Source organism: Magnolia sinica, unplaced genomic scaffold, assembly GCF_029962835.1.
Source record: "Magnolia sinica isolate HGM2019 unplaced genomic scaffold, MsV1 ctg233, whole genome shotgun sequence".
In the NCBI taxonomy this organism is placed as follows: Eukaryota; Viridiplantae; Streptophyta; class Magnoliopsida; order Magnoliales; family Magnoliaceae; genus Magnolia; species Magnolia sinica.
The window spans coordinates 86,601-111,623 of NW_026682786.1; the positions used below are offsets into that span (position 1 = coordinate 86,601).

The 25,023-nt window shown below is 41.7% G+C and overlaps 1 long non-coding RNA gene across 1 annotated transcript in view; it reads left to right on the forward strand.

Annotated features, from left to right (window-relative positions):
- Positions 1-1,793: 1,793 nt before the first annotated feature.
- Positions 1,794-25,023, forward strand: part of LOC131236118 (uncharacterized) — a 32,495-nt gene continuing 9,265 nt past the window's right edge. Inside the window, exon 1 of the long non-coding RNA XR_009166545.1 lies at positions 1,794-2,202. This is a non-coding gene — a long non-coding RNA (uncharacterized LOC131236118). The remainder of the gene's footprint in view (positions 2,203-25,023) is intronic.

The following is a 25,023-nucleotide window of genomic DNA, read 5'->3' on the forward strand; positions in this document are numbered from 1 at the left end:
CTCAATGGCCAAAAAACAGTAATCTACTGCTAAGGAAAGAGCCTACTCCACGAGCTTGGCCATCAGAAAATGAAGCATCCTCACTTCCATCAAATGCTGAGTCCTTCTACAGTCCCATCCATTTTCTATCTGCCTCTCAAAACATCTCTTGGTAAGGGCTCCTGAGGTAGCTACTACACTCAAAGAACCCCTGCACCATATGATAAAGATAAAAAGGATGATCATCCCAGATTTTGTCTTGTATTCTATTAAGGAAGGGAGCTCGGCCTCGATACTCAAACACGACACGCAGATGCAGGTCGGCAAGCCAACAATCTACTCATTAAGCCCAACCACGACACATAAGAGAATCCAATACGGTGGATTACTCCCCAGAATGGTTATGTGGACCACCTCGGCTGTTCGACCTCGGCCTCCTACTACAAGTTTCTCCCGATTTCGATCACTCCTATATTATTGAAGAATATCTGTCCAGGATTTCCGCCGAAGATCCCGAAAGCTAACTGCGATACGTTTAGGATACGATTCCCTCTATAATATGCACCTACTAAACATGGAGATCACTATTTACGCCACATCCCCTCTTCAACTATAAATAGGAGTACTCTCAATGGCAAAAGGTACATACAATTCTAAACCCAAAAACTCTATGTTTAATAAGACCTATCTTGCATATCTGACTTTCGCATTGGAAGGTCTCCTGTTGTAGCCAGAGTCTCCATCTCTGTCTTCTCTTGCAGGTATTAAGAGGTTCAAGGAGGACATCCAAATTTCTGCATCATACTAATATTAATCACTAGCTCTTTTTATCTTATTCTTCTTCTTTTTCCAGTTCTTTGAATGATGTCCATCAACTTTAGATAATCAACCCTTCAATAGTGAGGCCAATGATATAAATGGCCTGGATCAATCCAATGGCTAGAGACCCCAGTACCTACTGCAATACATCTTAAATCTAGAGTATGTGGTCCAGTAGGTTTTCGACACCTGAGTGGGCATGTTTTGTTGAAATGGCTCCATTGGAAAACACGAACCCTCGAAGTCCACTATTAGAACGGTTAGGATTGCCCGGGGCATCAGGCACATGGAAATTATTTTGAAATTGCGTACATGACATATATGTAACTTATATTGAACTGTCCAAATTAGGCATCCCAGTTTAGATGTAACATTTTATTTATTTATTTATTATTATTTTTTAAATCTCATGGCCGGATTGGTGGACGTTTACTGGACGGGTTAAAAATGAAAAATAATGGTTACATTTCAACAAATGAATCAGAAGCTAGGATTATTCAATCAACCTGATTTTTAGAACCGTGACTTTATGACAAACGTTTTCACATATTCAACGGTTTATTGAGTTAATTTATGCCACGTGTACAGTGCATGCGTATCATCATACTCGGTGGACCACACACTAGGGATTGAATTCCCACCATTAAGAATTTCTTGGGCCACAAAAGTTTTGGATCAAGCTGCTATTTATGTTTCCCTTAATCAAGGCCTGTGTGACCTAATCAACAGGTTGGATGTAAAATACAGATTACGGTGGGGCCTGCGAAGTCTTTAATGGTGAGCGTTCAACCACCACTGTTTTCCTCTGGTGTGGTCTATCTGAGAATTGGATCTGTTTCATTTTTGGGACCACCCCATAAATGGTCTGGAAAAACGGATAGACCGCGTGGATATACAACACATGCATCGAGGTGGGCCCCACGATCAGGGTCGCACCCCATGAAAAGTAGTATAAACAAAATACTGTGGCCGGAAGAAAAAATGCAGGTGATTATTGAAGTACGCGATGCTGTTGGGTTCACGCAAAGTGGGGCCACGTTCATTGATCCAGACCTCTCATATGAGTGGGCTGCTTGAATCATGCTCAAGATTCTCTCAACTACATACATCAGGTTTTCTCGGGAGAGGCTCCCTCTCTCTACATACATCAGGTTTTCTCAGGAGATGCTCATCTGCAGGTCTCTCTCTCTCTCTCTCTCTCTCTCTCTCTCTCTCTCTACATACATACATCAGGTTCTCTCTGGAGAGGAGACGAATGCAAGACATGGATTCTCTTCTTTCGAGTAAAAGAGTGTTTCAATTCAAAAGAAGAAGGAAAATAAGCCCTCTCATGGAGGGCTTCTACTTCCATCTCTGCCGGGAATTTCATCACCCTCCGAAACTGAGATCTGCCTCCCATCACAGGTGCTTCAATTGTTCTTTTCTTTTTCTTCTTCCAAGCTAAGCTTTGCTATTTTCACTTTCACACGCGTGTGGAGCCCTTGCCCAGCCACACGCAAACAAATGTTCCCATATGCAACACGTGTGCGAGATCTGAGCTTTCCATCTAGCCTAAAACTCAGGCCATTCTACTGCTCAGGTAGGTCACAACATACAAATGTTCTACTTGTTTCATATGCCGTGGCCCACGGATGTGTGAAATTGTCTGATTTTTGAGGAAGAAGATATAAGCAATCTTTCCAATCTTATTCCCATTTTACTCTGTTATACACCTTTGCTCCTGACGGGAGCAAGTCAAACCTGACTAGCCCGTGTGAGCTACGGGCCGTTCATCATATGGTTCTGACTTTTGGGTACTGTGGTCGAAAAAAAATAAAATAAAATAAAATCTAGTCCACTCATCAGCTAGGGTTTGACTCTTGGTCAATGTTTCCAGCTCTTTTTATCACTCGTATAGCTCAGCTGGTTAGAAATCCTAATTTTGACTCTAGGGCACCCGTCTAATGAACGACCTGAATCTCGCACATGTATACCCCGGAGGCCGATGTGCCAGCAATTAGAATTGCAATCTTGCACGAGCGAGGAGCGATTGCTTATTTCTATGGATGCGTACACATTTTCGTTCTTCTTCTTCTTCTTCTTCTTCTTCTTCTTTTTTTTCTTTTTTTTTTTTTTATTAAAAAAAAAAACCCCTCAAAAAATACATCCAGAAGTATTGCAAAAGAATATGTGAGGACTATAACCGTTGGATCTGGGGACATGTTCGGTGATCCAAACCGTTTAAAAGATGATCACCACTGTCGATGAAGGATAACCGGCAACAAAACTCTTCTATTAGTGTGTGTGTGTGTGTGTGTGTGTGTGTGTGTGTGTGTGTGTGAAATCAATTTTATTATTAATGTTTGGTCGTTGAATATGGGCCTTCTTCTTGACCATTGCATGGTGGGCCATTGATTCAAGTGGGTAGCTGCTACCATGAATAGCGAAAATTATGATTTTTTAACAAGCAATCCAAACCATTGATCTATCTACAGATAAAATTGTGGTTAATGGTCATTTTTTAAATCAAAGGTTAGGATTTTCAACCAATCTGATTTTGGGTTCATCATGTAGTCTGTTTCACCTGAGATGGCAACAGCCAAAGGAACTTTTGTTCACTGTTCTTAATTATCACGGAAGTCCTTCAAGACAATGAGCTTGATGGTTTGGTCAGTATGATCATTGGCATGGTCCATCTGATGATTGGTTCGGATCTACTTCAAGTGAGGGAATTGTTTAACCTGAGTTGGATCCATAAGGTGATCGTCCAATTAGTGCCTAATGTCATAACTTCATGAGAGTACCGCATCCAAATGTTGAAAAGGTGGGCTGACCACTCAGAATACCTGATACGAAAAAGCAGGTCTCTTGAGCTGCTCATAATCAAGTGGGTACTACCGTTGAAAGCAATGGACAAGCACCAATCTGATCCGAAGTAAGCGATGTAAGAACTCTATTTAGTGGGCCTTACTGATCAACGGTCTGGATTGTCATTCAGTTGGACCGGAGGATTGAGTAGACTAGTGGGCCCACTTCAGGTGATGCGCTGTGCAGTCTATCTGCGTAGCTTTGCATACTAGGGCTGAAATGCTATAGCTGTCTTACATAGACAGCAATTTGAGTTGAACTAGGATGCTACAATGTGGAGCGTGGGAGAGAGAGTTGTGATGGGTTTCAAACTCCTTCTCCACAGACTCTATATAAGAGAGTTGGGTCTCCGATCCTACACCACGACAGAATTCGCATCCCATCTTGTGAATTGTAGAAAGGGTGTGAAGGAGAGGAAAATCCTAAGCTCTACGGGAATTCTGGTATTCTGGTATTCTTATCCGGCTTCCATGGCGGCGTCTCATCTAGGTAAGCCATCCGAACCCTTGATCTTCATGACCTGTGCACAACCGATCTCTGAAATTTCCGCATCCAGATAAAAGGATTACAGTTGGTATTAGAGCCACTGTGCAGAGGCATAAATTGATCAGATTCAGATTCATACATTGAAGATTCATATTCTAAATCAGATACTCGAATTCCTAAATCAGGCAAATTGGGATTTCGAATTTTGTTTGAAATTAGGGATTTCATATTTGAATCCCCAAATCAGGAAATTAGGGATTTCAGATCTGAATCCCCAAATCAGGAAATTAGGGATTTCAGATCTGAATTCCCAAATTAGGAAATTAGGGGTTTCAGATTCGGAATCCCCAAATCCGTTAATTAGGGATTCTCGAATCCAAATCTAGCACAACAGATTAAGGATTTCGAACCCAAATCCAAATTAGGGATTTCAGTTCCAACAGCCCTAAATCCGGACATTCATCAGGGATTTTGAAAACCCCCAAATCCAGTTGCACAATTGGGGATTTCCATTCTCGAATCCATTGCTGGAGATCACTAAAAATCCCATTCATCATCAGGGACTTAAGAACCCCTTACCAGCCTCTTACCTTGGTCATTCATACTGGCGGCCATTGACGGACCTTGTAAGAGCGGACGAAGGTGATGGCTCACCACCTTTTTCTTCCTCTATGCGGAGCCATCATCAGCGTCTTGAGCCTTCACACTCATCAATGGCAGCCGCAGCCACGGTCGCAGTCGATGCTTCCGATGTCATCTTTGGTTTCTACGACTGCAAGATACACAACAAATCAAAGGACTTGATCTCCTTCGAGATACGTCGGGTGGATAAGGAGAGCATCTTCGCTCTCTCTCTCTCTCTCTCTCTCTCTCCTGCAGTGAGAGAGTTTTTCGGAGACAAGCTCGAGCCTAGGGCTTACTGCCCTGTTAAAGAGAAATAGACGGGTTCTCTCCTGTTTTAACTGACGGGTAAGTGGACTCGATTGAAATCCATTTGGGTCTGCCTTCTGGACCCGATAATGTGATTCCTGCCATGTTTTATTGGAGTGATGGGCCTGAATTATGTTATGGGCCCGTTCGGCACTCCTTGGCCCATTCTATATTGTCCTTCATAAACGCAGTGGCCTTCATCTGAAGGCCATACATGTGCACCTCAGTTGCACAATTTTTATTTTTCGATTAGGGCTTATTCAGGTATACATGGCCCTGGACTTTGGACCTGTATAGGATCTTGGGTCTGATCACCTTATGGTGTAAGTCTTTAACTAGGCCCAAACTTTTGAGGGCTAATCAATTTCAAATTAAATTTGTGGGCACACTCCAACAATCTTTGGGCCCAATCAAGGCAAGGTGATTGTACATATAGAGATCCTATTTTAAGTCCAAACTATTGAACACACACAATTCCACTAGATAAACGTTCAGATACAACCTTGTAATGTTCTTAAGACCAATGCTCTATCTGTGAATGTCAAGCGTCAGACTTGTAATGTTCATTTATCATGCAGTCTTGATTTGGTTTCATTATAGGCCCATTACCCATCTTTAAAGAATTAATATAGACTATTGGAACATAGAGAATTATACATATTCATCTGAGGTTAATTTATTTTCCAATAATCAATACCAATGACCTTGTGAGCCGTATCAAGACTAATTAAGACATAATCCATTGAGGCAGGATTATAATCGCAATCATGTCTTTATTTGTAGTTTTGGATTTGGTTGTGTTAGCCATTATAGTGACCTCAATCGATGAAAATATTACAAGTACAGACTTGTAACATTAGGATATGCAGATTACATACAGTTGCGTTCACGTTTTCATGCGTATGGTAACGAAAATATAGACGATTACCATTTGGCAGACACGTGAACGGGTGAAGTAAATGGTGTTGGTAATGTAAAGCTGAAAGACTCATTTCACCCACAGGTATTGAGTGTCTCAGTTTTACATGACTGACATCGCTTAGCTTCATGTTCAGGAGGATCATTAACATGTTATTATTACCACCAACAGGAGGAATGATGATGATGTAATAGATTCTCACCAAGATGTGATGGTTGGGCCCATTTTTCATCTTGGATAATTCAGTTGATGCCTCACTTGGCAACTGAATTGATTAACTTTGCCTGATATTTGTTTACATTCATGAAATTGTTTTATGAAATTACGAACTAATGTGAGTATGTATGTACCTCTTTTATTTTAGTCTCAATTCCAACTAATCAGAATCAAGTCCATGCCCTAAATGGATCTAATTATGCTCAATGGAAGAACATCATTGAAGTTTTATTGGGCTGTCTTCAATTAGATATGACCCTAATAACACCAGAACCACCAAAACCATTTGATAATGCCACTGAAGCTGAATATAATCGATGAGTTGCATGGTTTAGATCAAATGATACATGCCTGAAGGTCATAAAGTATTCGATTTCAGAATCTATTGTTTACTCCCCAAGTATAGGGTTGTGATGTAGTAATAAACTTGGTGAGACCGAGGTTGAATCCCAAGGGACTGAAACCTATACGTAATCTGAAACTAAATAGAAGTAGAACTAGACTAAGATGAAATCTAAATCGATTGTAATTTGAGGAATAATGGCGAATTACTAATTTAAAACCTAAGGAATTCAGAGGAAGGAAACTGGGGATTCTAAGGATCCACTTGTAGAGATCAGGGAGATCTACGATCGATTCATAAACTCAACTGGACTTCGAGTCCCATCTTCATCCAGTTGGAAGATATAACCTGAAAAATCAAATCTGAACGTCTTTTGATCTAGTTTTAGAGAAATAAGATTGAAGTAAATTAGAATGGATTTCATCACAAAACCATGCCCATGAAACAAAGCAAACAACAGAATTAAACCGATTTACTTCAATCTGAGAGATGTATGAATGGTAGGAAGGGTGCCATCATCTAACTATGCCCAGGAGACGATAGTAAACAACAGAGCTTCCTGACTTTATAATCACAAAGAAGAAAAGGAAATACTCAAGCCATCGCGGATCTATTGTAATTTCAGTCACAACAAACCATTAACAACTAAATGCATTCCTTAATAATCAAATCAGTTCATAACGTGAATCAAACCAGTAGAACACTACCCATCACACGACAAGCTTCACCTCTTAGCCCTAGCTAAGAGGTTAGCTAACCACAGACATGATCAACTAATTCTAAAAAGAAAAGAAAAGAAAAACAGAAAAATTAAAAAAAAAACTCTCTCTTGCATTCACGTCCACAATCGGGTCCCCTTCTCTCTCCCTTTCTTCTCCTTTTATAGCCAAGGCTGTGTCGATGGAGGTCAGTCGATGACGTGCGTAAGCTTACGCAGCAACGTGTGCAGTAGGGCCTGCTGACTGACGCTGGATGTTAGTGGGACCCATTTCTTGGAATTACTCACAAGATCCAATCCATTCATTGGATTGTACACGAAATTTCAGCAAGATATGGGTAGTTTTGGAATGTTATTGACACGGCCAAAGGTAGTAATCAAGCTGCAATCTGTGCAGGGCTGTACGTTTGTAACTGTTGAAACTAGCACGTGTGCGTGCATGAGTGCACAAGGTTAACATGGGTTTGATTAAATCAAGCCACTTTACATGATGGACGGCTCGGATTGAGCATTTGGACCATAATGGAGGCCCACTAAAGATCAAACGGTATTCTGTTTCATGCCAGAAGAAACGAAAATTTCCATTTTGAGTTAGTGGTGTCAGAGGGCCCCATGATCAAATTCTAATGGGAAATCCATGCCGTCCATTAAAATCTACTTGAAATTTCAGTACGAATTGACTGCTTTTGGATTGCTTTTGATGTAGTCCACCTGATTTTCTGCTTTACCATCCATTCTGCTTTTGAATGGTTGAAAAACCAATATTCATTGTCTTATTCAATTCTGTCACCTAGGCGTGACTGAGAGGGACCTTGTGAGTCTCATGGACGGTCCAGATCGGACCTTTGATGCACGGTGTTGGCCCACAAAGATCACAGCATAAGTCCCTGTTACGCACGCTGGAACGAAAACGGAGTTTCCGTTTTTAAGAAAGAGGCTCGTTACCGTACACGGCTAGTGCACTTGTGCACTATGCACACCTAACTCAGGTGGGTTCCACTATGATGGTTATGGGAAATCAGCTCCATCCATCCGTCTTGTCTCCTCATTTAATGCGTTGAATCCGAAGTTGAGGCATATCCAGATAACATGTGGGTCCCACTCAATGAATTGCGTGGCTGATCCATCCGTTGGCCCACTTCCAAAGATATCCTATGGATGAAATTTTACATTTATGGTTAATTTATGGTCCACAGGCCATGTATGAAGTTTCGTGTCAATCTGATAGAAGGAACCTTATGATCTTGCATTCTGGACCAATTTCAAGTCTCTTTAACATGAACGGCTTGATCTTCTCAGATCCCTAGCGTGTAAATCCATTGATTTTGGTCTCATGGAGTCCATCCCTTGCCTTGGTGAATTTTGAGCATTAATTTTATGCTTTTAGCACCCTGTTTCCATTCGAACTCCTAAACACACCTTGCAGCATAAACACAGTTAAATTGGGCCGTTAAACAGTACCATATTCATAAATCTAGGCAATAAATGGGGTCTGATATGCAATATTTGACCCTCAACACAACCCTCAACCAGCATTTTGCTAGTCCCGAGCAAAGTATGCGAAAAATAATTTCAAAAATACAAGACAATTCCTGTAAACATGAGTGATTAATGAAGAATAATCGAGATACCAGAATTTTAAGATTCATGAATGTTGGGCATTACTTTCTCCTGGAATCAAGCTCACAGTAAACTTTATAATTAAGTTCAAATATTAATCCATCAATTAGAACAATTCTAAACATTGAGTTACATGAGTGTATGGTGTAGTCTCGGCTTAACATTATTACAATTCACTTCTCTATTTCAGGATATGATTGGTAACCAACAAGAGAATTCATGACAACCAAAACCAAAACCTGCCTCATAGTTCATCTTTTCATTATTCCAACTTTTGATTTTTCCATTAAAAGTAACGTCAATGAAAGGTATCAAATCCGCACCTATAGGGAGCTAACCTATGGTAAAGACTGTACACCCAACCCTTTTTCACATATCAACCATGGGGAATCGAATCCTCACTTATAGGGAGCAAACCTATGGTGAAGACCGTTCGCCTAATCCATTCAATTTTCTTAGGTTGGTTCCTTTCATGTTTAGTGATTACCAAGTTAATCTTTCAATATCGACTGAAACCTCAATGTGTAATCGAGATGTGGCATGTGAAATCATGATTCAAACAATGTTTAAAACTTCTAATCATGGATTGATAATTTGAACTCAACCGTGGAATCTGTCAGATAGCTAAATCTAAGAGTTGTAAATCACCAACATTCTGTATCTTATACTTCCCAAATCACGACTATCTTTCAAAATCACTTTAATTTCACACGAAAGTCTAGAAAAAGTTGAAATTTTTTTACAAATTTCGCTCAAGACCAAGAAAACATTGATTACATAACCTAATCTCTCACCCCCAACCTAAAATCTACATTGTCCTCAATGTAAAAGAGATAAACATGCTATGCACATGGGACAACAAAAGTAAAAGATGAGTGATGGAAAGAAAGTACCTGGATGAAAGAATCAAGAGGCTTTTTCACAAATATCTTAGCATGAAAGCAAATCAGCACAAGAGAGAAACTAACAAAAACAAATATCCTAAAACAAAGTAAAAAAGCAAACTAACCTAATGGCATAAAACCGTCTATCCTAGAACAACATAAAACAAACTACCCTAGTCCTATGAAAACAGGGAAAAACTACTCGATCATACCGCAAGGTTCCTCTTCCGGCCAATATCTTGATAAGTTTCTCAGTAGGTTTCTCAACAAGATCATCCAAAAGCCCTTTTTGTAATAGGCTTGGATGCTCTGGAGCATGACGTTCTAGAGAAACTTATGTACCTCATAAAAAATTTATTGTCGATTCGCCTGAGATATCCAGAGTATATACGATTCACCTATGACAGAAGAAGTGTCGGTGTTATTATCCCATAGTAAATCAGAGACTACAAGTAAATAAAGTTCAGAAAACTTCACAAGAAGTGATGTAGTCTCAACACATTCCGAAGTATCAGACTTCGGTTCCATTGTCAGCTCCTCCTCCTTTAATGGTAAGCATTTAGGATCAGGGGAAGAAGAGGTTTCAGAATAAGGGTTCTCTCGATTAGTAACAACTATCGAGATATTCTCTTGCAAGGCATCTACTATTTCTTTAATTATAGGATCGTTTGAATTTGAAAAATGTGCCAAGCAATCGTCCAAAGAGTTGGGTAATTCATCTGAGAATGGCTCGTTTTCTACATCAAAGTTTGTGATAATCTGCCCAATGATTCCATCGTCTCTAAAAGTAAACGGAGGTACGCTCTCTTGATCCAGCCTTGCACAGACAGATAGAGGGTCAGTAGACGAAGTATTGATGTGTGGACTCTGTTCATTAATACTATTTAGAAGAGGTAGTGAGTGGCCTCAACTGGGTGGTTTCAAATTCCAGAGTCATATCGAGTAACTCATCCATCTCCCGAATCATATTATCATGTAATTCAGGTGAGTAGTCCAAACATGTCTCACAAGAGATAGAAGGGTTGGTTGTAATGAGCTCATCCACTTTTAAATCAAATATGTCAGGTGAGTGGAGTAGCTCATTATGACCGCTCACTTCGTGCACTTCTTGATCATTGACCTGGACCAAACTTGAGATTAATTCCAAGGGAACTGGGGCTGCACATTCATGATCGTCATTCCAATACTCATCATATTCTAGTTCAGTGCAGTGCACATTTAGGATGGGATCACTTTCCTCACATTCTATTCCCAGATTGGGTTGAGGTTCACATAAACTAACCTCTCCCTCATCATTAAAATCTAGTGTATCCTGTGAGTGAAGTATATCATCATTATTATATTTGAAAAACACCCATGTATCTCCACTATTCTTTTGAATAGTCATTGAGATCGACTCATTGGGGAATTGAACCGTATGCTCATTAATAGAATCCAACTCTTTATTCCAAATTTCAGATTTCTTCAAAAGCGAGTGAGGATCACTTTCCTTGCATTGTATTTCTGGATTAGATTGTAGTTGGGATGAGCGAGCTTCCTCTATCCGATCGAGGCACGAATTGAGTGCCTCCATTGCTTTTCTAATTTTTACAAAACACTCCATGTTATGCTGAAATGAATTCTCTTGGATTATTTCTGGTTGGTTCTCAAAGGTAGGGTATCCAAGAGAATAATCATTATAACTTGTTGTTGGTTCATCTTCCCAGTTTTGATGGTTCCACTGGTTATAGTCATACTGATCATACATGAGAGAATATGATGGTTGATAATAATCCTCATTCCCATAATTATGATTGTATACAGACCTATTAGCTGATGGAGCATAACGTTCTAGTCAGTTCTCAATGTCGGTTCTCGATGGAGAAAAATCTTGAGGTATACGTTGAATTCCAAAACCCTCAGGCATTCTGCAAAACTGCTTATCCATCTCAGCATAGACATGTACCCAATCTTCCATGGTGAGCCTTAATTCTGAATCTAATTCTAAAGGAAAAATCCTACAGCAATAAGAAATCTAGAAATAGGAAGAGAGATAATTAGAAATAAGTTACCAATTTAGAGGTCTATGTTAGAATCCTGCAAAAGAAAACAAAATAAGTTAGTTTCTAAAAATAGAAAATCTAAAATTAGAAATTTTGTAAAGAACAAAGAAGAATAGTTAGTTTCTAAAAAGGAAAGAAATTCCAGAATTAGAAAGTTACTAAAAATAGAAAGTTGGTTTCTAAAAAAAAAGGAAAAATTTTCTAAAACTAAAAAATAGAAAGTTACTTAAAAGAAGAATCTAAATCTAAAATTAGAAAATCGAAAATTTCTAAAAAAGAAAGCCTAGAATTAGAAAATTTCTAAAAAAAGAGAAAAAAAGAAGAAAAAAAACCCTAATTCTAAAAATAGAAATTAGAAAAAGTAGAGAATTTAGAAAGGGATTACCAAATTAGAAGTTTATGTCGAGATCCTACAAAACAGGGAAAATAGATTAGTTTCTAAAAACAGAAAAAATTCTAACTTAAAATTAGAAATCTTAATCTTAAACTAATCTTAAAACTATTTAATCTAGAAAAACGTAACCGTCAATCCTTGGCAACGGCGCCAAAAACTTGTTCACTCCCCAAGTATGGGGTTGTGATGTAGTAATAAACTCGGTGAGACTGAGGTCGAATCCTAAGGGACTGAAACCTGCACGTAATCTGAAACTAAATAGAAGTAGAACTAGACTATGATGAAATCTAAATCAATTGTAATTTGAGGAATAATGGCGAATTACTAATTTAAAACCTAAGGAATTCAGAGGAAGGAAACTAGGGATTCAGAGGATCCACTTGTAGAGATCAAGTGTCACGCCCCAAACTCGGAAACTGGGCTCATAAAATTCTCGATCGCCGAATCCGGCACCGACAGCCTCCGTAGAACCCCATTCTCGGCTCCCAATGCCCATTCGCCAGGTTCCGATCCTGGGATGTTGTGACGAGGATTTTTTTTTAACATCAGTTTGATTCGTAATAAGCATAACTAAAGGTATGACCCACAACAACAACCAAAAACTCCATCACATTTTCACTATGATCAAAAACTTTACAAGTACAATGAGCATAAAGGGAAATACAATGATGATGAACAAAAACTCCAAAATGATTTGATAAGTGCTCCTGCCTCAGCACTGCTGCGATCTAACGTCACCTGCATATAACAGTCGTGCATAAGCTTATAGAAAGCTTAGAGGGTAGTGAAAGTGTGTGCTCAAGGTGGTAATGCAGTTATACAGTATCAGAGTAATACGGAACATGTTGATGGAAGCCAAGAATACCATTAGCCGTACCAAGGCCATGCGGTGCAAAGGATGATGTCGACTATACCAAGGCCATGCAATGAGAAATGAAACTCAAGCATAAAAATCCTCATCTAAGTCCACATATCAATATAGCTCAAATCTGGAATATCACTGGGGTCTACTACACTCCAAGCCAGATTGCCGCCCCATCGCGCGTAATAAGGTGAGTGGAAAAGACCTCACTATCCGCCTGCCAATATCGGGCTCGGCTCGTCAATAGCAGACCCATTCCTCGAGCTGGTCAGACTCAGCCTAGCATTGCCCCCTACTCTCAGGCAGGTAAGGACGCACCCCCTTCCTACCGACCACGATACAGTGGAAAGCGCAATCGTCTGGTAATCGGCACTCGACGCTCATGCACCCACTCGGTCTAGACGTTGGAGCAACCTCTTGGTACCATAAGGGTTTAGGAACTTTCACCCAGGGATATCTATAGCACCCCATGTAGAACAAGATTTTCGGTATCCAATCCTGCCAACCACGATACGTCTGTGGAGGCTACGGTCCTGATGTCGCTAGGGCGTACAGTAACCATATCACACAATGCGAATGCATGAATCACACTATCCAGTCATACAACAATCCTGCACGTATTGTGCGTTCATGTTGGGAAACACCCCCTGTACAGGAGCCCCTAAACAATCTGTCTGAAGGCATATGCTATGATCAGTCATTTCTCATATCAAGCATACGTATGATGCATATGATCATGAATCATGGAACTAAACATGTTATATAGGATGGAAGATGTTCATAACGAAGATGGGCCTAGACGGCCTACACATTACACGTATGGACCCTAGGAAAAGTCATAATGTGGACATTTAACCAACATTATACTTGCAATGGGGACATCAAACCACCATTGTTCCCAAGGTATAGCCCGACATAAACATCATTACATAACCCATGTTGGGATCGTACATTGCAATGGACCTTAGGTACATCCCATTGGGCCTTAAATACATCAAATGGGCCATATCATATGGGCCTTACATTCATCAAGTGGGCCACATCATTGGGCCGCACCAATGGGCCTTATGTGCATTGCAATGGGCCATAACCTGTGGGCCTTAGAATGCATTAAATGGGCCTAATCTTATGGGCCTTATATGTATCAAATGGGCCTCGACCCATGGGCCACAAGTAAACTAAGATGGGTCTTAAATACATATTAAAGTGGGCCTCGACCACGGGCCACAACTAAACTGAGATGGGCCTCCCATCACCAATAAATTATATATAATATAATATAATATATATATATAGTACATACAATATTATATATAATATAATATTATATATATATAAATATATATACACACACGTACACACCCACACACGCACGCACAGGAACACACCCACTATGGGCTCAACACAAACATCACAGTGGGCTCCACCGTCCGCCTGGACGGTGGCAGTAAAACACATAAATCACTGTGGGCTCCATGTGGGGCCCACCATAATGTTTATACCCCATCCAACCTGTTGATAAGGTCAAGTAAACCTAGATGAAGGGTGAAAACAAATTTCACCCTGATCCAAAACTTTTGTGGACCCAAAAAAGGGTTTCAAGGGTAGAGTTTAATTCACACTGTTTTCTATTATGTGGGCCACCTGATCAAGGTGGGGCCCACGGTTACAGCCGTGGGTGGCTGTACGTCCGCCCAGCCCGCCCGGGCGCTGGTGCGCAGGCAGCGCCTGCTGCTCTCTTACACAGCAGCTGCCGCTGCTGTGATGAATTTTTATTTTTTATTTATTTTTTGTTTTTTCTTGGTTTTCACAGGTGGGGTCCACATCTAGACAATCCACTCCGTCCAACGGCCCTCCATAGCTCCAGTCAAGTAAAACAAGCCCAATATTGGGCATATTTCGATGTATAAAAGTGTTAGGGAAGGTTTCAATGGTGAAAACCACCATTTGCTACGGTATGGCCCGCCAAGACCTCGAGTTGCCACCATATTTCGGTTCAACGCCTAACATGAGGTTGGGAACGGAATGGACGGCATGGATTGAAGACATACATCAAGGTGGGGCCTACATGATCAGTGGGCCACCCCAAAGCTTGGGAACAAGCTGATATTTGCGTTTTTACTTTTGTCCAGCGCCCATAGACGCTGGACGGTTTGGTCTGGCACAAGCATTGAGGTGGGCCCTGCTTAGGTGGGCCACCAAATGGGGTATGGTGTGGGTACAATACACAAAAAGTGGGCCCCACTTGTAGATGGTTTGGATAGAATACATACCTCGTGGTGGGGTCCATTCAAGTGGGCCACACAACCTCATTATCATCACATATAAAAAAGAAATAGAGAGGGAGAGAGAGGGATAGAGAGTGGGACCCGCGTGATGGAGGGACCCCGGCACTATGGGCCCTCCCTTGCACTAAATCATACATCAAGTGGGTCCCATTACACATAGGCCCATTAAATCAAAATCCAATGGTGGAGATCCCTTCTCCACTAAATTAGACGGTCTAGATGACCCTAAATATGTAAGAAAATAAACATCATGATTGGGTCCATGGAGAATGGCCCCATCATGGAATGATCATGATGATCCAAGTGGGCCATCGACCACATCTCAGGGTTCAAAGTGAGATCCAAACTATTGATCGGTTGGCCTCACTTGGCCCATCTTTAAAAAAATTAAAACTACCCTATCAAAGCACCCACCGCTTGATCTTCTTGCTTCCTTAGCTTCCTTAGCTCCTTGTACTTCTCTTTGATGGAGAAAGATGAAAAATGGATGGCAAGGATGGGAGATCTAGGGATGGAAAGGTAGGCCTCACACATGCATTTTTCTCACCATGGGAGGGCTTGGACGTGAGGAGCTCTTGGGTTGCTTGGATTGAATTTGAAAATGAAGGAGAGAGAGAGAGTTGTAAAGAGAAAGGGATGGGTGATAGATGTGTGATGTGGTGAGTGATGAGTGTAAGAGCTCCTTTTTTGACTTTTGTGACAAAAGTTGTAAGAAAAGCATGGGTTGTAAGAAACTTTTTGACTTTTGGGGTTTGCTTGGGAAAGGGTGAAAGGTGATGTGTACTGGACATGATGGGATTGATGGGATTGATGTGATATCTTGTAGAGATTCTCTCGAAATTCGCACGCACGGCGTTTTCCTCGCATCGAATGCTGGCCCACATCTCCTAACCACGGTATCGCCTCGGTGCGGGAGTCGCGGCATCGGAACTGCGGCGACGGTGCGGTCGCTAAGGTACAAGTCATGGGTTGAGTCAACTCAGGTTGACGGCATGAGAATCAGGTTCGCGCACAAATACCAGTTAAGGGTTGAAGGTTGTCGAAATTCGACCGGGAAGATCGCGAAAGCCTAAGGAACGGTACGGTCTAGGATACGGGGCTTACATCAGGGAGAACTATGGTCAATTCATGAACTCAACTGGACTTCGAGTCCCATCTTCATCCAGTTGGAAGATATAACCTGAAAATCAAATCTGAACATCTTTTGATCTAGTTTTAGAGAAATAAGATTGAAGTAAATTAGAATGGATTTCATCACAAAACCATGCCTATGAGACAGCAAATGACAGAATTAAACCGATCTACTTCAATCTGAGAGATGTATGAACGGTAGGAAGGGTGCCGTCATTTAACCATGCTCAGGAGATGATAGTAAACAACAGAACTTCCTGACTTCATAATCACAATGAAGAAAAGGAAATACTCAAGCCATCGCAGATCTATTGTAATTTCAGTCACAACAAACCATTAACAACTAAAGGCATTCCTTAATAATCAAAACAGAATCAAATCAGTTCATAACATGAATCAAACCAGTAGAACACTACCCATCACACGACAAGCTTCACCTCTTAGCCCTAGCTAAGAGGTTAGCTAACCACAGACATGATCAACTAATTCAAAAAAGAAAAGAAAAGAAAATTTAAAAAATTTTTAAAAAAAAAACTCTCTTGCATTCACGTCCACAATCAAGTCCCCTTCTCTCTCCCTTTCTTCTCCTTTTATAACCAAGGCTGTGTCGATGGAGGTCAGTTGGTGACGTGCGTAAGCTTACGCAGCAACGTGCGCAGCATGGCCTACTGACTAACGCTGGACGTTGGTGGGACCCATTTCTTGGAATTACTCATAAGATCCAATCCATTCATTGGATTGTACACGAAATTTCAGCAAGATATGGGTGGTTTTGGAATGTTATTGACGCGGCCAAAGGTAGTAATCAAGCTGCAATCTGTGCAGGGCTGTACGTTTGTAACTGTTGAAACTAGCACGTGTGCGTGCATGAGTGCACAAGGTCAACATGAGTTTGATTAAATCAAGCCACTCTACATGATGGACGGCTCGGATTGAGCATTTGGACCATAATGGAGGCCCACTAAAGATCAAAAGGTGCTCTGTTTCACGCCAGAAGAAACGAAAATTTCTATTTTAAGTCAGTGGTGTCAGAGGGCCCCATGATCAAATTCTAATGGGAAATCCATGCCATCCATTAGAATCTACTCGAAATTTTAGTAGGAATTGACTACTTTTGGATTGCTTTTGATGCGGTCCACCTGATTTTCTGCTCTACCGTCCATTCCGCTTTTGAACGATTGAAAAACCAATATTCATTGTCTTATTCAATTCTGTTACCTAGGCGTGGCTGAGAGGGACCTTGTGAGTCTCATGGACGGTCCAGATCGGACCTTTGATGCACAGTGTTGGCCCACAAAGATCACAGCGTAAGTCCCTGTTACGCACGCTGGAACGAAAACGGAGTTTCCGTTTTTAAGAAGGAAGCTCGTTGCTGTACACGGCTAGTGCACTTGTGCACTATGCACACCCAACTCAGGTGGATTCTACTATGATGGTTATGGGAAATCAGCTCCATCCATCCGTCTTGTCTCCTCATTTAATGCGTTGAATTCGAAGTTGAGGCTATCCAGATAGCATGTGGGCCCCACTTAATGAATTGCTGGGCTGATCCATCCGGTGACCGACTTCCAGAGATATCCCATGGCTGAAATTTTACATGTACCGTTAATTTATGGTCCCCAGGCCATATATGAAGTTTCGTGTCAATCTGATGGCAGAAACCCTGTGATCTTGCATTCTGGACCAATTTCAGGTCTCTTTAACATGAACGGCTTGATCTTCTTGGATCCCTGGCGTGTAAATCCGTTGATTTTGGTCCCATGGAGTCCATCCCTTGCCTTGGTGAATTTTGAGCATTAATTCCATACTTTTAGCACCCTGTTTCCGTTCAAGCTCCTAAACACACCTTGCAGCATAGACACAGTTAAATTAGGCCGTTAAACAGTACCATATTCGTAAATCTAGGCAATAAATGGGGTCTGATATGCAATATTTGACCCTCAACATCTATGAAGAATGCCATGCTTGAAACAGATAAGGCTAAAGTTTTCCTGACTGAAATGGAAAAACGATTCAAGAAATCTGATAAATCTGAAGTGGGCATTCTTTTGAATAAATTGACTCGCTCATCCTATGATGGAAAAGGCAATATCCGTGAATACATTGTAGAGCAGATTGAAGTTGTATCTAAGATCCTGTAACACCCCAATCCCAACGGTAAGAAATTATCTGCTTTGGCTGGCACAATGTCCACCTCACGGCTTTGTTCTCGCAGGTGGAAGCGGTTAGCGAACCACCTGCAAAACGCGTCTTACCCTTGAAGGCCGAAGCCTCACATATAGCCCAGATCTTTAGGCATTCCCTTTCCGATGTGGGACAGGCAACCCACTTCCTTGATAGCTGACAGTCTATTTTCGAAGGCTCATCGTATCCCTTCCTAGTCCTGGTAGATTCTGGTCTTCTGCTCGGTCAAAGCAGTGAGTCCGTTGGTAGTCGCCCAGGATTGAGAATTGGGTAAAGCCGCGAATGCTTCACAGTTGTATATTTTAGTAACTCCGTAGTCCGATTACTCTAAAAACTTAGGGAATGCCCATCACTGAGAGGTTCAAATTTTCTATCTATAAGGTTGTCCTTTAGGTCTTGGTCTAAGAGAGTCCTTGTCTTAATTTATGTCCGTGGTAAGAGTTAATAAATATCTTATAGATCATCCAAAAGAAAAAAAAAAGTTTCTAATAGTATAGAATTAGCTAAGGCTTCTATTAAATTTGTATTTAGCGAGCGGATTTGTGGATAGATTGACCTTGAATATTGCAATTCAACTCATACCCATTGTTAGGCCCTTTCTTTAATGTGAATTGGTTAACTACTTGAACCATAATTGCTTTCCTTCTAGTAACTTCATTATTGACATTCTAAGAAAGGTTCAGCTCCTATTTAGTGACCCTTTAGTGACCTAACCTTTTGTCTAACCTGGATCATTTTCCTTCGATCCTGGGCCAGTGGGCTATTAGCCCACCAAGCTTTCGTTGCGCTTATGAGTGGGTAGATGAGTATACCTACCTAACTCGACCAAATTTATAACTTTTCTACCCCCCTTAGAAATTAGTTTCTCAACGCTCAAGAATCTATGTCTCGATCTGTATGTCGGAACGAGGTGTAATTTAGGACCTATCCTTGACATGAAATAGGAAACGACCTCTCAATACATTAATCTTCCTTTCATCGATAATGTGTACTATGGCATTGGTACCTTGAATGTGAGCAGTGTCTCCAAAGGCTAAGAGTGTTGCAGCTGCTTTCTCAGATGCTCCAGCCCCCAGTGCATGTACACGTGCTTATTGAAGATGGTTTGGTTGCGCTGCCATAGGTCGTTGAGGTGGCCTATTCTGAGGTACAGGCGGTCGGTAATATGGCTGTGCTGGTGGTGCAGATCGTAGGGGTGGAGTTGTTATACCACATGGTGGCTGACGGTCGATCTTCTGAGGTGGTGTGACATCATTGTCTTTCATCTTGGTGAAACAGAAGGGGTCAGTGTGTCCGCCCTTATCTCAATATGTACACCAATGTTTTGCTCACCTTTGTTGGGTCGGTAGAGCCGCGAGCCTAGGAGGTGAGTCTGCATGTGGCCTCTTACCTAGGACTGGCTGGTGTTGTGATTCAGGTTGAGGCCTCGGGCCCATTGGTATACGTGTCTAAGAAACTCGGTCTCCATCTTGTTCGGCTCGTAGAGACACGTTATTAGCTCGGCGTAATTGGAAATGCTAGAGCAAAACGTCTTAGTGTGGATATCGGGCCGCAACCCATCTGAAAAATGCTGCATTTTCATCGGTTCATCTGTTAGTATCAAAGGAGCGTATCTGGCTAGCTCCGTGAATTTGTTCTCATATTCTAACACGGTCATCCCTCCCTGTCAGAGGTAAATGAACTCACTCTCCTTTTCATCATGGTAAGTGAGGGGGAAGTACTTCCCATGAAAGCGTGTCTTAAATGCATACCAGGTCCACACGTGTCCTGAGGGAGCTGTTCGTAGGATGCTGTCCCACCATAAACCAGCCTCTTTCTCGAACATATAGGTGGCCAGCTCAACTTGTTCCTCCTCAGTGCAGTGTAGCGGCTTCAACATCTTAGAAATGCGATCTAGCCAGCAATCAGCCTCCTCGGGTTTGTGAGTACCCGCAAAAGTGGGAGGACGAAAACACTGAAAGCGCTCAAAAAGTTCACTGGTATTCATGTTCTTAGCAGGGTGCGTAGGTGGTGCAGGCTTAACCACACTCACATTCTGGTTAAGGGCCCCTGCTATGGTGGCGAAAAACTGTTGCTGCTACTGCATCAAGAGCATTATCTGCTCCAACCTATCAGGAGGAGGAGCCGACTGAGGCACGTATGGTGTCGAGGTAGATGCGCGGTTTTGCTCTGGAACCAGTGGTACAACGGGTGGTGTCACAGGTGTCAGCTCATTAGTGGGGCCAGTGACCGGCTGAGAGTCCGGCATAGTGTCAACGTGAGTCGGGCCTGAACTGGGGTTCATATGGCTATCGCTGAGGGGAGATGCCCCATCAACCGAGTCGCCAAGTGGGAGACGTGCCGTACTCCGCGTGGCTTTAGATGGCATTCCTTATATACAATATAGGGAGCAACCCGTGTCAGAGTTAGAATAAGTACCAATACACATCCACACATCACTCACATTCCAAACGATACACATACATCTCATAGCAACAGAGAATCTCTATGCATTCATCTAAGCAAAATTGTCACAATACATGAGAGATACAGTCTTACATGAATCATGACTGAGAATGCATGTAACTACTCTAAAAAGCCCTTAAACACCAGAACATACTATCCAACATTCAAGCCCACACAGGCTAACCCAAAAGAATGCTATTACAAAAACACGTTAGGGATGACTACACATGTCTAATCATCCGAGTTTGGTGGAGGAGGTGCACCCTTATCCTGTATGCAGCACAGGATAGCCTTCACGATGTGAGACAACTTCTTGAATTTGTGTTTCACGAAGGCCCGGACTTTCTTCAAGCTTGGCCCGGGTCTCTCTAACCTCCTGTCACAGGGTAACTTGACCCTCCTCGATCTAAGCCAAACGGGCTTTTAAAGTAGCCCAATTACTGTCGCGCTCATGTGTAGCAGGAGGAGAGCCCTCATCAGTGTCTTGGGCCTCCTCTTTCTCCTCTTTTTGCTCTTCCTTTTCCTCGCTTTCTTTCTCTATTTCATTTCCACCTTCTTCATCATTCTCTTCTTCTTCAGTCTCCGTCTCGTTCTCACTCTCATCGAGTCGGGCTTGACGTTGTCGTGACCCAATATTCATGTTGTTGAGAGTGGTGTCATTGATGAAATGGATTGGCGTAGGAATTTTTACACCCAGTCTGTAGCCGAATTCACGCGTAAGCTTGCATATAAGTCGGCCAAATGGGAGTGAAATGGTTGTCCTAAGAGAGCATGCGGTATAAACTATCTGTAATAGTACATACGTAGGAAGGCACAGTTTGTCTCCCTGCCCAGCTTGGTACAAAAAGTCTACCATCAGACACGTGCACTCACTGTGATTACTCCATCGGGGATACACATTGTATGTGAAGATATGGTGGAGCAGGCGGAAGTCATGAGTCATCTCGGACGTGAGGAGGCAATTGCTTCGATTCCAGTGGACCAGTCGGCCACAAAGGAATCGTGTGCGGCGATCTCTTTCACGCACGCTCCTGAGGTTCTTATCGCTAGCATGCACCTCTCCACGCGGGATCCCCATGACTTGGGCTATCAAGTCTACGTCGACAACAGCTTCCAGCCTTCCCACAGGGATAGCCAAAGAACTGTAGAGGCTCCAGCAGTGGATCGCGTATGTGGGCGTAGAAGGCTCAGACAGTGCTCTCATTTGCACATGTCTTGCCCTCAAATATGGGACCCCATCCAACGTCCAATAGGTAGTTCATCACCAGATAAAGCCCAACCAGTCACTCTTTCAATTATCTTTCAATCATCTTAGCATAATCAATCTTTTACGTTCCCTAGTATAACTAGTAGCCTAGTCTTAAGTTAGGAGTAGCGGTAATCCAATAGTCGTAATCCAAAGTCTATGCTCATACGCTAGATGATTTCGTACCATTTCTAATATAAAGAATTGTTTTATCGCTTATGGTCAAAAGTTGTCTGATTGGAATTGAGTTGCCCAAACTTAAATTTAACTGTGCTCGAGCACTTCACAAATGCCCATACCAGTTAGAGAGGTCCTAGGGTTCATGTTATTAATTTATTGAGTTTCCTATACTGTCAAATTTTTATATAATCCTCATCCCCAAGTTCCTAGTTATCTCATTACTTCGCTTTGAAATTCTTGGTTTGGGTCCGTTTTTGTGGTCTTACGCGCCCGTATTCGCGCCATTCGGATCCGTTTCAGGTTTGAAATTCGTCAACTAACGACTCAAACCCGTCGACTGACGGCCTAGAGGCGACTTAGGTCAATTCACATGATCGAAGATACGTTATAGCCTAAGTTACAGTATTTGGTCTCGCCTGTCGATGAAACCTTGGGATCCTAATGTCGTCTCTAATTCCATCGCCCCCTTCTTAAATCAGAGTGCATCAGTGTGGGTTGTGTTACCATAACCCAGGTCCAGTTTAATCCAAATCATTCTCTAATACCAACTTGTAACACCCTAAAAATTGGAGGTCGAGTATAGACTCAACTCCCGAGTCCAACGCATCACTTATGCAACATAGATAATGATGATTAAATGTTATCCGTATTAATGCCTTAAACATAAATGAGATTATATTAAAACAGCATATCATATTCCAGAGGAAATTAAAGTATGCTAGCGGAAGACTGTGATGTGTATATAAACTATACAAAAGTAATAACAAGCCCTCAGAGTATGAATGTCACTAGGTTAAATAATTACAAGTTTAATTCAAAATATACAAAATTAGAATATGTAATGTTCTCTATCCAAAACCCTGTAGCCCCGTCAGCGCAACTCCAGGTTTACATAGACCCACCAGAGAGTTGCATATAGGAGAACTCCTCATCGTCATCGTAAAAGTCAAGCTCCACTTCATAAGCATCACCACCATCTGCAACTAAAACAGAGTCTGGTTGGTGTTTTAAAACACCGTTCCAGAACGTGGGAGTGAGTGATCAACTCAGTGGAGTTTTGAGGCAAAGGTTAACATGTTATCAATTCAGTTAAGCAGTAATGATAAAGCAATACAACAAACATTCCTAAGTCCTCTAGTTAATGCAAGGATGATATGAGTTAATGATGCATGCCCTCGCCTGCACTCCCTCTGCGACATCATCTCACGATTGCGGCATGCATCCCTTCCTCTGTGCTCAACTCCAACGCCAAAGGCACATGCAAATGCGGTGCATGTACGTGATTAGCAAAGTTCTTAATTAGACTTATTTATACATCAGGTTTGGGAAGCTAAGTTATCTCCCTTTATATCATTTATCCAAACGATGATTTAGATAGGGTCGTCAATCCTAGTTAATCACATATGATAGGCAAGTTCAAGTCAATACCGCCAACGCCCTACCAACTGGCAGTCTATTTTCGAAGGCTCGTTACCAACCTAATTGGGGACCACAGCCAGGTTACGCTGGGATGGGCCCATTTTATACTCGAGGTCACTCCAACAACGCCCTACCAACTGATAATATATTTTCGAAGGCTTGTCACCAACCCGACTGGGGACCACAGCCAGGCTGCGCTAGTGTAGGCCGACAGCTCGAATACAGTATCCCATACCACCGTATTTAGCTTGCGAGTTTTGGGTTACTCACTGGTCACTACAGGGAGGCTTGTCGCCCCAGTGTAGGCCGACAACTCGACCATGGTGTCCCATACCACCATGAGTCTTAGCGGATCTTGATACCAAGGTTAAACAAGTCTTTACATTGGTAAGGGATACCTTAGGTTCAAGCAGTAGTGTCCATACATGGTAAACACACAGTAGGCCAATCGAGTTACCTGACAAGTTCGATTGGTACGAGCGTACGCTGAATTAATCGATATAGTACCACTGTAGACAACCATCGTACAACTCGGATTCATCGAACGTGTCTTATGTGGCGAGACTAGCTCGACTACTCAAACAAGAATTGTTACCGATTGCCTGGACTACGTCGTAGTCCTAATCACAGTCAAATGCAAGAAGTAAGCATATATGATAGTCATATGGCATTTAACAACCAATTCCAATGTAAATATCATTTCAGCATATTATTCAACACCTATAACATGATATTCTACATGTACATTTGCTATATAAAACATGCACTTGAAATTAAAGCTACTTGAAGAAAAGTATACATATAGCTAAGGTAGTTGAGAATCCTATCTCAACAACTCTCGTAAATACAAAACATCAACCAATTACTCATACATGCATTTTGTCAAACACTTAGACTACATATTACACATACGTGTAATATATTAGTTTCAACAGACATTAGGACAAATCTTTCACAAAGGAGTTGCCACTCATACAACGATCATATATTCTCAATTTACAAGCATGGCAAGCACAAATCATATTTCTATAGTCGTTCAGACATTTCAACAAACACATAGAACGTATTATA